The following is a 16,106-nucleotide window of genomic DNA, read 5'->3' on the forward strand; positions in this document are numbered from 1 at the left end:
GATATCTTACCGTATGTAATTAAGGATATTATAAGTAATATAACAACCTTTAAACAGTGAACCTGAATTCAGAAGTAAACGACAGTATTGGAACATCCAATCTGTCTGAGCGCGCAAATTGATACTTATTCCACCCTTTCACCTGTAACAATATATGTTACCCATGGTTATTCCAGAATTAAAACTTTAAGTTATGGAACGCTACTGAAAAGTCAGATACCAACAAAATTGAGGAAGAACTATACAAGAAAATTGGAAATATGCTACGAAATAAACGAAACCTAATTTGTAAATAAGTGTACATTCAGTGTGTTGTCAACAGCATTTGTTATAAATATATATGATGAATATGCCATTAAACGCAAACTAATACAGTTTGCAAAACACATTTATGTCGACAAAAGAACGAAATCACACAAACCATAAACCTAATAGGGTCATGTTATTCGCTGTGGAAACCTGATCATCCTTATGGGACCACTACTACTAGAATATTAAACGGTAAATCTGAAAGTAACATGTGAATATCGAAAATGTGATTCGTTTCTATGCGTATCTTGCCCAAAGTAAGAGATGTTTTAGTGTCATACGCTCTTAAGAAATCTTGTCCTGTATCCAGGTCTATTTGCTTATAGATGTAAAACGAGTGTTGGTACTCTAAATCTCCTATTCTTATTTGAACACTATATTTACCCAGCGTTTAATAGGATGTCCTGTTATGGACGTTAAAATGCTTTAGTAACTTTCTTCCAAGCATTATTCAAAATTAATTTGTTTCAATAATATTAATATTGTTATTTTATTAACATGAGCACCTTCACAGGGAAAGTTGCAGAGTACAAGTTAATTATTATTGATAACTTTGAATGGAAGAATTATAATTCTATGGTTTATTTTTTGTCATACTGCAATAAAGGTAGGTTCTAAATTGTCCTTAATGCTTAACTTAGGGATTTCTTTTCTATTTTTGCCCAAACGTTAGCACAGTATGTAACGTTGTATCTTATTCTTAGTTTATATTAAATAATAGTAAGTTCATACTTATTATACGTTTTGTTTTCGTATTAACGTTAAAAAAATGTGGAAGATAAATTGATAGAAATTAGTTCACATGTTGATAACTTTGAAAGGATGTGATTCCATTGGAAAGAAAAAGAAGTAAAGAATTATTTTCACCACGAACACAAGTGTATAAAGTAAGATGTTTGTTTCTAATCTCAGGTTAGTTTTAGGTCTGTATGACTACCTTTGCATCATATGTCATACTGATGTAAATGTGAGAAATATATATGGCATTGCATTTTTGCAACTTTCTCCACAGATGTAGGAGACAAATTAAAAGTGAGGGGCACAAGCTTTATTTTACTGAGCAAAGTGAGGGAATATATTCCACAGACGTACTCATTAATGGTCAGGGTCTAGTGCTTGATCTAGGAAGCTTAAGGGGTCTGAATTAAGTTTTACACATTTTCTGCTTTTCCTGAGAGTAATTTGGTTGTATATTTACTGGAATAGATTGGAAAGTGGAAGCCTGGCTCTCCCTGGTTTTTATGACACTATTATATTTTTATTATCCATATTGAAAAATAAAAAAGGTGTAACATAGAGACAAAAACCATTTATATTCAACCTTAGTCAGAGCTGTTGACACTCACAAGTTGAGTGTAAGAGTCATGCATCTTGGTATATTTTTATATTCTTATACATCAGTGAAAAAAAATTGCATATTTTGATTGAATTAGTTGTTTAAATGGCTGTATGCAAGTAAAATTAAACATCAAGTTGATCCAAATAATTCACTTTATTGTACCATTTTGCTTTTTAGAATAACATTTTTTTTCAAGAAACATGCTAAGACCCCTCTGGAAAGTTACTGTTATAGCATAACCATATAAAAACACCCAAATACTAAATAAAGAAACAAACATAAACAAATGCAAAATTAAAGAAGCCTTACTTATAAAACAACTCAAACCCAAAATAAACCAACACAAAGGAACATCTTTATACCTATATTAATAAATATAATCAAACATCTAAGCATGCCCTCTACCTTCCTACACTCAGTTACACATCCCCTTCAAACATGTTACCTCTTTCTTTCTTTGTGAATCTGATGATGACCGAAGAAGGTTGAAACATTTACCTAATTTCTATTTTAATATCTCCTGTGAGAAACAACTTGGGCAACAGTTTTTTTTACCATGCTGCCAGTGATCGTGCACTGCAAAGACTGTGTAGTGTGAAACTATCTGGATGGCCCCACCCCATGTGATGATTGCTTTAATAGAAAATGAAAGGAGCTGAAGCTGTGATCTTGTTATTCAGCCACAGATCATGAGAACCCTTCTAGGAATGGGGGAAAGGATCAAGAATCAGATGTATGAACCTCTCATTTTTGGTTGGCCAGTAGAGAGTGGAGAAGTGCCTAAGGACTGGATAGTTGCTTATGTTATTCCAATTTTATAGGGTTAATAAGAGTTATCTTGGAAATGACAGGGAAGTTAGTCTTGTATTTCTTTTGATAAACTTTCTAGAATCTGATTTTAAAAAAATGTTAAAAATTTAGTGAATTATGATAAGTGAAAACTAACATTGGTTTACATGAGGGAAATCATCCTTTAATCTGTTATCTTTTCTTAAGGACATAATGTGTTTGGATAAAGAAAATGATTCATGATATCTACAGTTTTCTTCTTACAATAAAATATTTTTACATAATTTGCATATGAAAAACCTAAGAGTGGCTTCAGAAATGCAAGTATATATTTTTTTCAATTTTCATAAAATGTTTATCTTCTTTACTTCCTGAGATAAATGATTCTGTAATCACTTATGTTATTATTCTTATAATTAATCCCTTTTTGTGAATATCACATATGTGATTCTGAGGGTATGTTTGGAAGAAATTTTAAAAGTTTTTTCATATAATTGGATATCAAATTTTTGATCCTCAATTCATGAGGCAACCACTGAGAGCATTATAGTCTAACAGTCAAACCTATTGCTTGGTAAAGAATGTAGCCCAAGAGTTAGCCCTGAGTGATGGCAACCAGCAGCCTGTCTCTGGTCAACAGATCAAAATTGGGAATAGCAGCAGGTATCTTTAGAAGCGTTACCATAATGTAAGCAAACTTTTTCACACAGCTTTAGACATATACCAATTGAACTCTCAGACAAAGCATTTGCTAACACTACTTCAATTGATGGAGGACAGTGTGTATGTTCTGGCACACACACAACAACTTGTGACACTGATGGTCTTGCCTAGTGATTTTTAGATAAATAACTAGCCTTATTTGTATTTGTTGTTTGTGTTTACTTTGTACTTAAAAATAGCATAGTTTTAACTTATTGTGATAATTGCATGCTATAAATATTCCTGATGTTACTTTATTTGGGGCATGTTTACTCACAAATCTATTTAAATATAATAGAAGTGTCATAGATCCATGTAACTACTTTGTAAATTTTATGGGTATTAAAATAAAGTAGAAAACTAGCCATCGTTAGATGCATTTTTAATTCAAGTGAATTTTTCATCATCATGAATGTTGTAGGGTGTGGATGGATCTTCACCAAAATTTATATGAAGAAAAAAGATTCATTAGATCCATTGGGAGATGCATACACATTTTCAGTAGTGCAATTTTTATAGGATTTTTTATTGCTACCTCACTTCCTTTGGATTGATCTTCACCAAATTTAGTATGGTGGTTCATTGGGCCAGTGTAGAGATACATACAGATTTTTAGTTTTGTGTTTTGCATGATCATATATGCATTTATTTATTTATTTTTACAATTACATATAAGGGAAGCAATCTTTCCTGTCCTAAGAGAGATAACCTTTCATTAATTATGAATTTACATAACTTTTGTTCAGGGTACAGGTACTCCAACTAGTATTTGTATATGTGTAAAACAATACAGCACATTTTTTGTATATTGACACAACCTTTTTGCAAGTTTTAGAAGGGTCAAAGCTGTAAACTGTTTTTGGCTTTTCATCTCCATTTTCTTCTGTCTCAAATTAATTTATATTTGTCTAATTTAGTGATTTTAGGATTTATAAAATGTATATTTAGTTCCTTACTTATTTGTATATGCATTTTTAAGTAATTTCTTTTTGAAACTTTTTTTTAATAGGTTATAAATTGTTTAATTTGAAGATTTACTTCTGTGTATGTAAGAAAGAAAACATTTAAAGTAAGATTTAAAGTGGATAGTTAACACTCCTACGAAAAGTGGGGCCTAATAGGCCCCAGAGCAACTTTGAAAGGTTATTAATATTAGGCTAATAATTTTGTATTTAAATGAAATTGACATTTAAATCCATTAATGAATGGATTAACGAGATTCCCACTGTCCCTATCTACTATCTAGTGAAACCACAGCCAGGGGAACGGGCTTGGAGAAGTCAGGACTAGAAACGTTTTTTCGTAGGAGTGTTAAGAAAGTAATGAAATATTTAAGAAATGAAAAAATTAACATTCAAGTATATAAAAGAAAAGCATAATTTAGTTGAGTTAATTATTTTTATTGCACAATTTAATAGGAAAATTTAGTACTTTGCTATAGCTATACCTTGAACATAAGTAAATTTGTAATCATTACTTGAACAACACTCTTTCAAGGGATGGTTAACTAAATTAGTAATTCTTTCTTACAACACAATTGGTTATTACTACAAGCCTTAAAATACAAATTGGTATTTCAGATTACTCGATTTAGTGTTGCAGTCCATAGATAATGCCAACATGATGAAGGAAAGTGAGACAACTGACTTCAGCAGAGTCAGACCATGTAGATAGAGATAGTTTGGCAATTACATAAAATATTATAGTAATAATAAACATTGATTATCTGATCAGATATTGACAAGAGTGAACTTCATACAATCTGGGATAAGCCAACTAAACAGCCATAGGCTATGTTAGCTCATTTTTAAAGACCACATTTAAGATGTTTCTTAAGAAATAGTGGTTGCTTTAGAACCAGAGACCCCATTCTTCATACCATTGTGTTGGTTATTTTCTTAAGCATGATTAGTTTCATGGTATTGGTGATTTTTGTCTTTGATGGTCTAGGACACTTGTTAAAATTTATAATAATGCTAGTGACACTGTAAAACCTGTAGCATTTTTGGCCACTGCCTCACTTAGATATTGAACAGCATCCTGGCTGTCCAATATCTTCTCAGCTGAACTATTTTCTTGAGGTTTTATACACTCTGGAACCTTTTATATAATTTGATGTAATGTTTCTGTATAGTGTATGTTTTTTTATATTTATCTGTGTAATTATCTACACAGTTGTTTTCAGCATCTTGCTTTTAATTGTGACCTGTAGCAAGATTTATTGTTCTTTTAGTCAAATCATTCTCATGCTGTAACAGGTTCATGAACCTCTTTATAGCTGAGAAAGGGAAACAAATGAAGACAAAATCAGGGAGAAAAGAAATCCCTTTCTAGTCTGACCAATCAAAGTGGATCTCCTCTTCAGAAGGATCTCCATGAATTGAGAGTGTCATTAAGCTTCAAATGGTTTCTCATGCTGAAGCCTGTTTGTGGATCTATTCATTTGTCAGATATTTACTTGGGAGTCCTTCCTGGTATGTGACTCCAAATACATGGGATTGATGTGCTTTAATCAGTAGTTTTCAAACTAGGTTGCACTTCCTGTCAGGGAACATTACCACATATCTTTTTTTGTTGTAGTGGGAGAAGGGACCAATTACCTTCCAGGTAATTCCTTGGGGTAATCGGCTGGTCCACTTGGGCTAGGGTCAACCAAGTACTAGTGTTGGAAGTTCTCAACAGGTGTTGTGGACATTGTATCTGATGCTGGTGTTTGGGTATAATGCTCATGAAACCCTGGCATTGCTGTAGTGTCTTTGCTTGAAATTGTAGGGCTCCATGGTGGGTGGGGTCAGTGGGCACCGAAATTTCCTTTTTTCTTATGGATCCTCCAAACAAAAATTTAAATAAAATAGTGAAAAACAGTCCATTGGTAAATGACCATGTCTTGAAGTTTCTGAGTTGCAATCTTCAACATCTGTACCACCTGTTGTACCTCATTTTCTTACCCTACATTCTCTTTTAGAGAAATCTTTAGGGCAGATGTCCCCCTTTTTTATTCAGGAGGGACTAGAGGGACTTGCTAGCTCTCCAAAGTCAATAAAGAAGCTTTGATCTGGTGACATATTGGTGGAAACATTCACTCTCAACATAGTTAATTTCTCTTGAATTCAAAAGCAATTGGGGATATATCTGTTGATGTCACACCTCATGCTACTTTGAATTCACCACGAGAAGTTATTGTTGAGAAGGATTTGAAGAACGTCCCCGAGTCAGAGATTCTCTCTGGTTTCTCCACTCAAGGCGTTTCTGCAGTGAGGCATATCTCCACTTGCAAAGATGGAGTTGCATTGCCGACCATATCCTCGTTGTGACATTTACATATACTACATGCAACTGCCACCATCAAGGCAGGTTATTTTAATTGCAGGGTACGGCCATACATTCCAAACCCACTCCAGTATTTCCAGTGTCAGAGGTTCGGTTACTCAAGACATAATGTTGTGGTTTCCTAACGTGTTCGTTGTGGTGGCAAGGACCATAATGCCTATGAGTGTCAAATGGACCCTCATTGTGTCAATTGCAATGGCTCTCACTTGTCCTACTTTTGTTCTTGCTCTAAATGGTGCCCTAAAATAGGTGCAGCATTTGAAAATGATTCATAACATTACTTATCCTGAGGCTCGAAAAGTGCTGTCCACTGCTTCATCTCGGATGTATGCTGCTGCACTTTGTTCCACTACTACAGTGGGAGTGCATACAGATCTCTCTGTACCTCCAAGCAAATAATTCTTAAAACAAATGAAAAACCTTTTAATCTCCATGGTTAAAAAAGTTGATGAATCAACTTCTACACCCATCTCTCTCCCTTACATACATTCTAACAAACCTTTGGTTCTGGGTACAGGCATTTTCTTGGATACATCTTCTTCTCCCACCCCAAGATATAAAACAATAATTTTTTCTCATCCTCAGTCACTGGAATCCCCTTCCAACAAAAAAGACCTGCCCAGTCGACCTAGGGCAGGAACCATGGAATTCGATAGACCTCCCTTGAATAAGGACAGTAAGGAAAAAAGACGTGGTCATAAACAGAAGGTTTCTCCACCCAATTCCTCTGCACGTAAATAAAAATGGCCACCCTGATACAATGGAACTATCAAGGTTTACGTTCTAATTTGGATGACATTAAAACACTGATTGCTTCCTACCACCCTTATGTCTTTCCTTATAGGAAACATTTCTGAAACCTGCCAATACAGTCATCTTTCGGCAGTTTTCTTTGTACAGAAATGACAGGCTGTGTGATGGAGGAGTACATGGAGGAGTGACACTGTTGGTTGATCAGCATATGCCCACCTTATCTTTGTCACTGAACACACCCTTGGAGGCCTTAGCCATCCATGTTTCATTGGGTCGTACCATCACTGTTTGTTTTCTCTACCTGTCACATGGAGAGACATATGATCAATCAGACCTTGATGCTTTCATTGAACAGTTGCCGTCTCTTCCATAGATCCTGGGGGACTTTAATGGACACCATCCCCTCTGGGGAAGTGCTGTTATCAATAGGAGGGGTCGCTCAGTAGAGCGTATGCTCTCTGATCACAACCTTTCTCTTTTCAATACCAGTTCTTCTACTTATTTTCATGCACCTAGTCAATCCTTTACTGCTATCGAATCTCTCAGTTTCCTCCCCTTCATTATTCTCCAATTTTTCATGGAGGGTTGACAATAATTCATGAGGACTCATTATTTTCCTATAATTTTGAGAGAGAGTGGCTGTAGTCTGTGTCACCTAACTCGTGTGCCCCAGTGGAAGCTGAATCAGGCAGACTGGCTCACTTTCACTGCTTTCACAGAACTTGATCCTTCCATTGTCTGTCAGGCATCAATAGACGACTGTGTGGCAGCAGTAACTGACTGTATTATACAAGCTGCTGCTCAATGTATTCCAAAAACCTCAACACGTTTTTCCACTATATTCTCATCTGTGGTGGAATCCTGCCTGCCACATGTCATGGAAGGCTCAAAAACAGGTCTGGGATACTTTCCATAGATATCCCACACTCTCAAAATTCATAGCTTTCTAGCAGGCCTGTGCAAGTGCTCAGTGGGTAAGACATCAAAATCAGAAGGAATGTGGGATTAAGTTCACAACTTGCATTTCTTCTACCACCAGTTCCAAAGTTATATGGGACAAGATTCAAAAGGTTGGTGAGCAATACAGTTCTGTCCCCCCTCTTGATCTTACTCTCTAATGCAGTGGTTTTCAACCCGTGATCCGCGGATCCCTGGGGATCCGCGAAGTTCGCCCAGGGGATCCGCAAGACCGACAGATGTACAATGTGCAATTAATGTAGTATCAATGTGTATCAATATGTAGTATCACATCAATGTAGGTACAGTAGTACACTGTATCAATGTAATTAGTGCATCTTGTCGAGATAACTCGTCGTTCACATCTGAAACCAGCATTGTTTGTTTGGAAATTTCGCACAAAGCTACTCGAGGGCTATCTGTGCTAGCCGTCCCTAATTTAGCAGTGTAAGACTAGAGGGAAGGCAGCTAGTCATCACCACCCACCGCCAACTCTTGGGCTACTCTTTACCAACGAATAGTGGGATTGACCGTCACATTATACACCCCCACGGCTGGGAGGGCGAGCATGTTTAGCGCGACGCGGGCGCGAACCCGCGACCCTCGGATTACGAGTCGCACGCCTTACGCGCTAGGCCATGCCGGGCCGCTGAAACCAGCAACCTTCGCTAACGTTAGGGAAGAACTGCGCGCGCACATTTGCAGTCAAGCAGTCCAGTTATGACGACGACCTACGTCATTTAATTGAAACATTTAATGTAGCCAATACTATCCGGCGTGACGCTCTGCTGGTCTACTTCTTGTGTATCAGCTATGAGAGGTACAATAGGAAGGAAGGAACAAATGAGAGCGCGAGGTGGCAGATTACCAAATAAGGTCATCAGTGTTAATCGAAGGTCGGGACTCAGACGTGCGCACGTGACGTCTATGCGGAGCGTGGGAAAGGCAGGCAGGAGGATACTGCAACACTGCTGAAGAGAAAACTATAGATGAATGAAGAAATGCGTGCGTATCGGCTTGTATGAGTTCGATGACGAAGCATTGCCGAAAGAACGGTGTAGAATAGGCGTCATTCAAGGTTACAGAACTGTATGCGTTATCCAATCATGCAGCGCCAGGCGCTACTGATGTATAGCCTAGCGTAGTTTAATTTAAACCATAAAACATTGTCTCAGATTACTCATCATCGGCTAGACAACGTGAAGTGTGAGTACCTATTCAATTTTTTTTTTTTTTATTGAATGCTTGTAAATGGATTTGAAGAAAGAAAACGTTATAAAAATTGATAAAAATCAGAAGACTCGACTATATGATTCAGATTATTTAGCTTTTGGATTTATTGCTAGCGACGATCGGAACTGCCCATCACCATTATGTTTAGTTTGTGGTGAGAATTTATCAAACAGTTCAATGCTGCCATCTAAGTTGAAGCGTCATCTGATATCAAAACATCCTAATTTGGCTGATAAAACCAAAGAATACTTTCAAAGACTGAAAGAATCTACTTCAAAACAAGCTCGTATATTTGAAAGGAAGTTCAACATCAGCCAAGCAGATGAAGCCACATACAATCGCTGAATCGTTAATATTACCAGCATGTGTTACCATTGCGAAGATTTTTTTGGAGATGCTGCTGCTGAAGAAATTAAGAACATCCCTCTGTCTGACAACACAATAGGCAGGCGGATTACGGACATGTCAGTTGATATCGAAAAAGGGGTTATGTTAAAATTGAAAGCTGCTGATTTTTTTGCTATTCAAGTGGATGAAAGCACAGATTTAAGTGGAAAATCACAGTTACTTGCTTTTATTAGATTTATTGAAAATGATGGAATTGTCGAAGACTTTTTATGTTGCAGAGAACTACCAGAAACAACGAAAGAACAAGATATATATGATGCACTTACCTCGTACTTGAATCACTGGGACTTGACATGGGAAAAGTGTGTTGGAATATGCACAGATGGTTGTCCTTCAATGATTGCAAGTGTAAAGGTTTTGTCACATTGGTAAAGCAATCTCAGCCAAATATTTTCATAACACATTGCTTTCTTCATCGTGAAGCTCTAGTTGCCAAAGCTATTGGCCCAGAGCTAAAAGAGGTACTTGATATGGTGGTCAAGATGGTCAACTACTTAAAGTCAAGGCCAGTGAAATGCCGGCAGTTCACTAAACTTTGCGAAAGCATGGATGCTGAAAATGTCACGCTTCTATTTCATACAGAAGTCCGATGGCTCTCTCGAGGACGAGTGCTATCTCGATTTTATGAACTTAGAGAAGAACTAATGATTTTCTTTACAAGCAACAATATTGAATATGTGAAATTTCTGAGTGACGAAAGTTGGTGTTTAAAATTGGCCTACCTATCTGACATCTTCCAGCACCTGAATAATTTGAATATGAGTATGCAAGGGAAAAGGAGAACATTCTAACTCGGTAGATAAAATCAATGCGTTCAAAAGGAAATTGATTATTTGGAAAAAGCATGCTTTCTTGAGGCAATTGTGAAATGTTTCCCACTTTAGTTCAAAGAACAAATTTAATTGACATTTTGCCATTGATAATTAACCATCTGGAATCTTTAATTAAAGGATTGGATAAATATTTCCCTTCAATATCGCTTGAAGAGTATGATTGGATTAGAAATCCATTTGTTGAATCTTTGAACGTGGATTTCAGTTTGACCGACGAGGAAGAGTTGGCAGGTATTTCAAATGACCGACACTTAGAATGAAGCACACTGAACTTGATCTGGACTCATTTTGGATTTTAACTGCAAAAGAATATCCATCAATCTCGAATAAGGCTCTGCGCATTCTCCTGCAGTTTTCTACATCATACCTGTGTGAAATAGGATTTTCCACCATGACGAACATTAAAAGTAAGAAAAGAAATAAATTACTAGCACTTGAAGAAGAGATGCGTGTATGTCTTTCTAAAACCAGGCCAAACTATCCAGTTCTGTTCAAAAATCACCAAGGACAAATTTCACATTAATTTGTAATTCTCTTGAATAAACAAATTTAGATGGTACTGTATTGTGTTTTTGTGTATATAAACCGTTTTTATTTCATTGAAAAAATCTTATATATATATATTTATGTACAAGGGGATCCGCAAGAAAAAATGAGCTCCTCGGGGGATCCGCGCCTGCAAAAAGGTTGAAAAGCACTGCTCTAATGGCATGGAAGTAGCTGATATCCAGAGCATTGCTGATACTCTAGGTGAAAGCTTTAGCCAGGTATCTAGCACTTCTGTTTCTTCCTCCACCTTCTTAGCCATCAAGACTTGGACAGAGCGATCACCTCTTTTGTTTTGAGCTGATTGTCTCTAATCGTCCCTTTAGACTGGTGAAACTGAAACAGGTCCTTCATCAGTCTGGCAGAACATCAGTTGGACCAGATGATGTACACTATGACATGCTATACCATCTAGTTCCTGCTTCTCTTTCTATTCTTCTAATTGTTTTTAGCTGGATCTGGCAGGAGAATATTTTTCCTGATGCCTGGCACCAGCCTTATTGTCCTACCTTTCTCTAAGCCTGGGAAGGATCCCAAGATTCCTTCAAACTACCATCCAATCACTTTGACGAGCTGTCTGCAAGACCTTTATAGAGGCTGGTTAATGCTCATCTTGTTTGGTTCCTCAAATCAAACAACCTCCTCTTGCCCACCCAGTGTGGGTTCTGATGACAGCGATTCACCATATACCACCTGATTTGACTTGAAACGTCAATCAGAGAAGCCTTTCTCAAATGACAACATCTTGATCAATATTCTTTGACACAATATGGAGGTGTAGCATTTTGCGAGACATTTTTCCATTCTTTTCTACACTCTCACTGTTGCAAATAGGCTCTATGTTGACGACTTTTACATCTCATATCAGTCGTCGAAGATGAGGTATATTAAGCAGCAGCTACAGACTGCCCTCAATCATTTACTGAAGTGGCCCATTGCAAAAAAGGCTTTGATTTCTGTCTCTCTAAAACTGTTTCCCTGCACTTTTGCTGCCAACAGGGTATTCACCCTGATCCTGTACTCCCTATCAGTGAAGTTGTGCTACATGTGGTCCTTGAGACCAAATTCTTGGTGCTTATCTTTGACTGTAAGCTGACCTTTATACTACACATCAAACAGCTATGGGTCAAATGTACAAGAGCGCTGAACATCCTCCGTGCCCTTTCTACCACCACTTGGGGAGCGGATTGATGTTCCATGCTAAATATATATTGTACTCTTTTTCAATCGAAACTCGACTATGGATCACTGGTCTATGGCTCTGTCAGACCCTCAGCCTTAAAGATGCTGGACCCCATTCATCATCTTAGGACTTCAGCTCTGCACTGGGGCTTTCTGCATAGAGTCTCATGAACCTTCTTTGCAGCTGCACCGTTTGTAACTATCTTTACTATATGCTTTGAAACTTCATTCCTTATCAAAGCATCCCACCTGGGGTTATGTTTTCTTTCTTCAATGGGCCATACTTTTTCAGAACGGATGATCTCCCATTGCTACTTTTGGTCTTCGTATCCAGGTGCAGTTGGATGAATTTGGTCTGTCCTTGGGATAACATTGCAGTATCCACCAGCCTGCCCATCCCACCATGGCTTATTACAGTCCCCAAATGTGACCTTCCTTTAAGTCACATGAGAAAAGCAGATACTCCGATTGGAAGTACAGTCTTTTATTTTCTGAACATCTTTCGAACAATCTTTCCATTCTTATTTATACAGATGGTTCAAAATCAGGTGACTCTGTGGGCTCTGCCATGGTTTGTTGCAGTTTGGTGGTTGTGCACAGAATCCCATCTACAGCTTCTGTCTTCACTGCTGAACTGTATGCCATTTCTCTTGCCCTGAATCATATAGAAGCTGAGCAGTACTCAAACTGCACTATTCTTACTGAATTGCTTAGTTCTCTACTGGCCCTGGAATCGCTTCATGTTGGTTCACACCCTGTTCTCGCCAATATTCAAAACCGACTGGCCCATTTCTCTTTAACATCTACTTCTATCCAATTTTTCTGGATACCAGGCCATGTTGATATTCACAGGAAGGATCTCACAGACACAACAGTTAAATCTGTCTGCTCTGGCACTATCACCATTGTGCCTATTCCATTGGAGTGACCAACATGAAAACAAGCTTTTCCAAATAAAACCCTATACTGGACTTTGGCTGTCTTGCTTCTGTAAGGATCGGAAGGAGGAAGTTGTTCTAACTAGATTATGCATTGGTCACAGTTTTAAGTCATCATTTTCTTTTATCTGGAACTGATGCACCAAAGTGTAGTCTGTGTAACACTCAGATTACAATAAGCCACATTTTACTTTCTTGCTGTCATTATGACTCTCAATGACGGCACCATTAAACATGTTCTGTCCCAAGGTTTGTCAATGAAGCTAGACAGTGTTATTGGTTATGGTGACACTGTCCACCTTGGTAAAGTTTTTAGTTTTTTTAAAGGCTATTTATCTTTTTAATGCCACTTAAGTTTTTTAATTTATACATTAAACCTTTTTTAATGTGGTTTCCTTTTAAGAATTACAGTCTCTAGTTCGATTTGAAATTATAAAATGGCCATAACATTATTTAACTCGACACCAGGACTAGAAAGGTGAACTTCAGGTGACTGAAACACTGTTGTTTGAACTACCTGTTAGTCATCCTGGCGAGTTATTATTAAAATTTTGCTACGTGTCTTTTAAAACTTTTATTACTTTACTTTTTGAAAATGGCCATAATGTCACACAACTTGAAACCAGGACTGGAAAGGCCAACTTTAGGTGACTGACGGTGGTTTTTGTACTTACCTGTTAGTCTTCCTGATGGGTTATGATAATTACGATTATGCTACAAAAGATCCTTTAGGACTTCTCTTACTGTGATTTTTCTCTTAACATTGTAGACTAGATGTAAACATTGGTTTTATTCTATTTATGTTGTTTTTTTAAACTCTGTTTTGTTTTACCTTAATTTCCTTTTATTAATTTTACTACATTTACTTTGATTTTATCTTTTTATCAGATGTTTAGCGCAGATAGTCTAGCTGCTTTGTACCATAAAACACTAAATCCACCAACCATCCAATCATATTGACACAAAAAGACATTCTTCACTGAGATAATAAATGCCTATCTCTTGTGTATGCTGATTGTCAGTTGCATTATGTTAATCTTGGATGTATCAGTCAGTCTGGGAATTGGAATTATGTGGTACCTCTGCTTCGTTTCATACATTGGTTCTTATGACATTAGTACTTGGGGTTAGTTACCATATTGACACTTCACAGATACTAAACCATAGTTTTTCTTTTAGATAATGTTTGGTGTAAAGAGTTGCTCTGAAGTCGGGACAGTTAATATTACCCCATGAAGTGCTAATATATAAGTTAAAGATGCAACCCTGTAACAAATATTGAGTAGCTATTTGGGCTGGTAGGGCCACAGTGCAAATTTTATAAGGGTAACTGACATTATCCTGCCATAATACATAATGTAATTGGAACATATACCACAGATTTATAGTGATGTTCATCCATGGAAGTGTTGGGTTATAAGTGCTCCCATATGTTGCCAGAACACGTTTTTTCAGCGTGCAGTTCTGTATAGTTTTCTCACAACTCAGTTCAAATCGTAATATGGTGTTCGGGTCATTTTTGTATTTAGTATTGTGAACGACTACCATGAGCAGTATGGTTACACCCTGTTCACTTATGCTATAATCTATAGGGATGGTTAGTCTTCCTTTTTTATGTCACAACTGCTTCTTTAAAGTGAAGATTTGTGGCTTACTAGAATTTTACACATCTCCTTAATTGAGTTATAGTCCATGGCTTGGTTGAATTCTTTCACTTTAAACATTAAGAGGGCTGGGTAGACCTCTCTTAAACTTCTATACTCTGTTCATCAAAATATCGAGAAACATTAGCATTGTAATGACATCAATTTTTTGGTAAACTTTTTATATGTAAAATTTTCTAGGCCAATTCCATAACTATATAGCTCTAAAGATATGAAATTATTTGAAGTGTCTGTGGCCAAAATGATGTGTGCAGTCATGTCCAAAGAGACAATGTTTTGTTTGGTTAATACTTTTTAAGAACAAGAATGTCATGTAATCTTATTAAAAAATGATATTAGCAGTTATCTCTGAGTGTTCTTTGGAAAATGTTAATTATGTTAACAAAATTTGTCATATAATGATGAATTAAAAGATTGGCCTAACTGAGTTATGTAACTGAGTTACATAACTGTTTCTTAAGTGATTTTTTTGTTTTTTTTAGATCATATGGTGGGTATTTTTACTCCTAATTTTTCTTCGAAGATTGAAATCTAGGTAAGATTTTTTTTTTAAGTACTTTTGTTAAGGCTGCCAGCAGACATGACTATAATACTCTTGGTCATTTGTTTGGCACTATTATAAGTTTTCATTCAAAAAATAAAATAATAACTGTTGAAAAATTTAGAAATAGATCAAGATTTTTCACGGAATATCAAACTTTTATACTGTATCTCAATTAACTGAGTTACATTTCTAAACACGGTTATACTGAAACAAAGCAAACAGCTAAGTGTTACTAACAAATGAAACTCATTTGATGTTTACAGAAGTAGCCTCAATTTGTAAATCCTTTTTTAAAAATTTTATATTTTTTAACCCTTTTGTGACAGGTCAGGGTCAAAGGTCATGTTATCACATTTATTGACTTGCATTGAAAAGTTTATCAATTATATCAATAAGTTTGGAATCAAATTGTAGATTATAATCCAAACTTTAATATCATGTATGAGTTAATTTCTTAATTTAAAAGTAAATGCTAAAAGAACATCTAAATATAGATTTTAGTGAGTCGTGATATGTTTGATGCAGCACTGGTTAAAATTGGATGTTTGTGATGTCAAAATTCTATGTCTATAGTTTCAT

At 36.4% G+C, this 16,106-nt stretch overlaps 1 long non-coding RNA gene across 1 annotated transcript in view; it reads left to right on the top strand.

Moving 5' to 3' along the window:
- Window positions 1-572: 572 nt before the first annotated feature.
- LOC143250480 (uncharacterized) overlaps window positions 573-16,106 on the top strand; it is a 31,145-nt gene continuing 15,611 nt past the window's right edge. The window contains exons 1-2 of the long non-coding RNA XR_013028207.1: window positions 573-916; window positions 15,466-15,518. This is a non-coding gene — a long non-coding RNA (uncharacterized LOC143250480). The remainder of the gene's footprint in view (window positions 917-15,465; window positions 15,519-16,106) is intronic.

Source organism: Tachypleus tridentatus, chromosome 5, assembly GCF_004210375.1.
Source record: "Tachypleus tridentatus isolate NWPU-2018 chromosome 5, ASM421037v1, whole genome shotgun sequence".
In the NCBI taxonomy this organism is placed as follows: domain Eukaryota; kingdom Metazoa; phylum Arthropoda; class Merostomata; order Xiphosura; family Limulidae; genus Tachypleus; species Tachypleus tridentatus.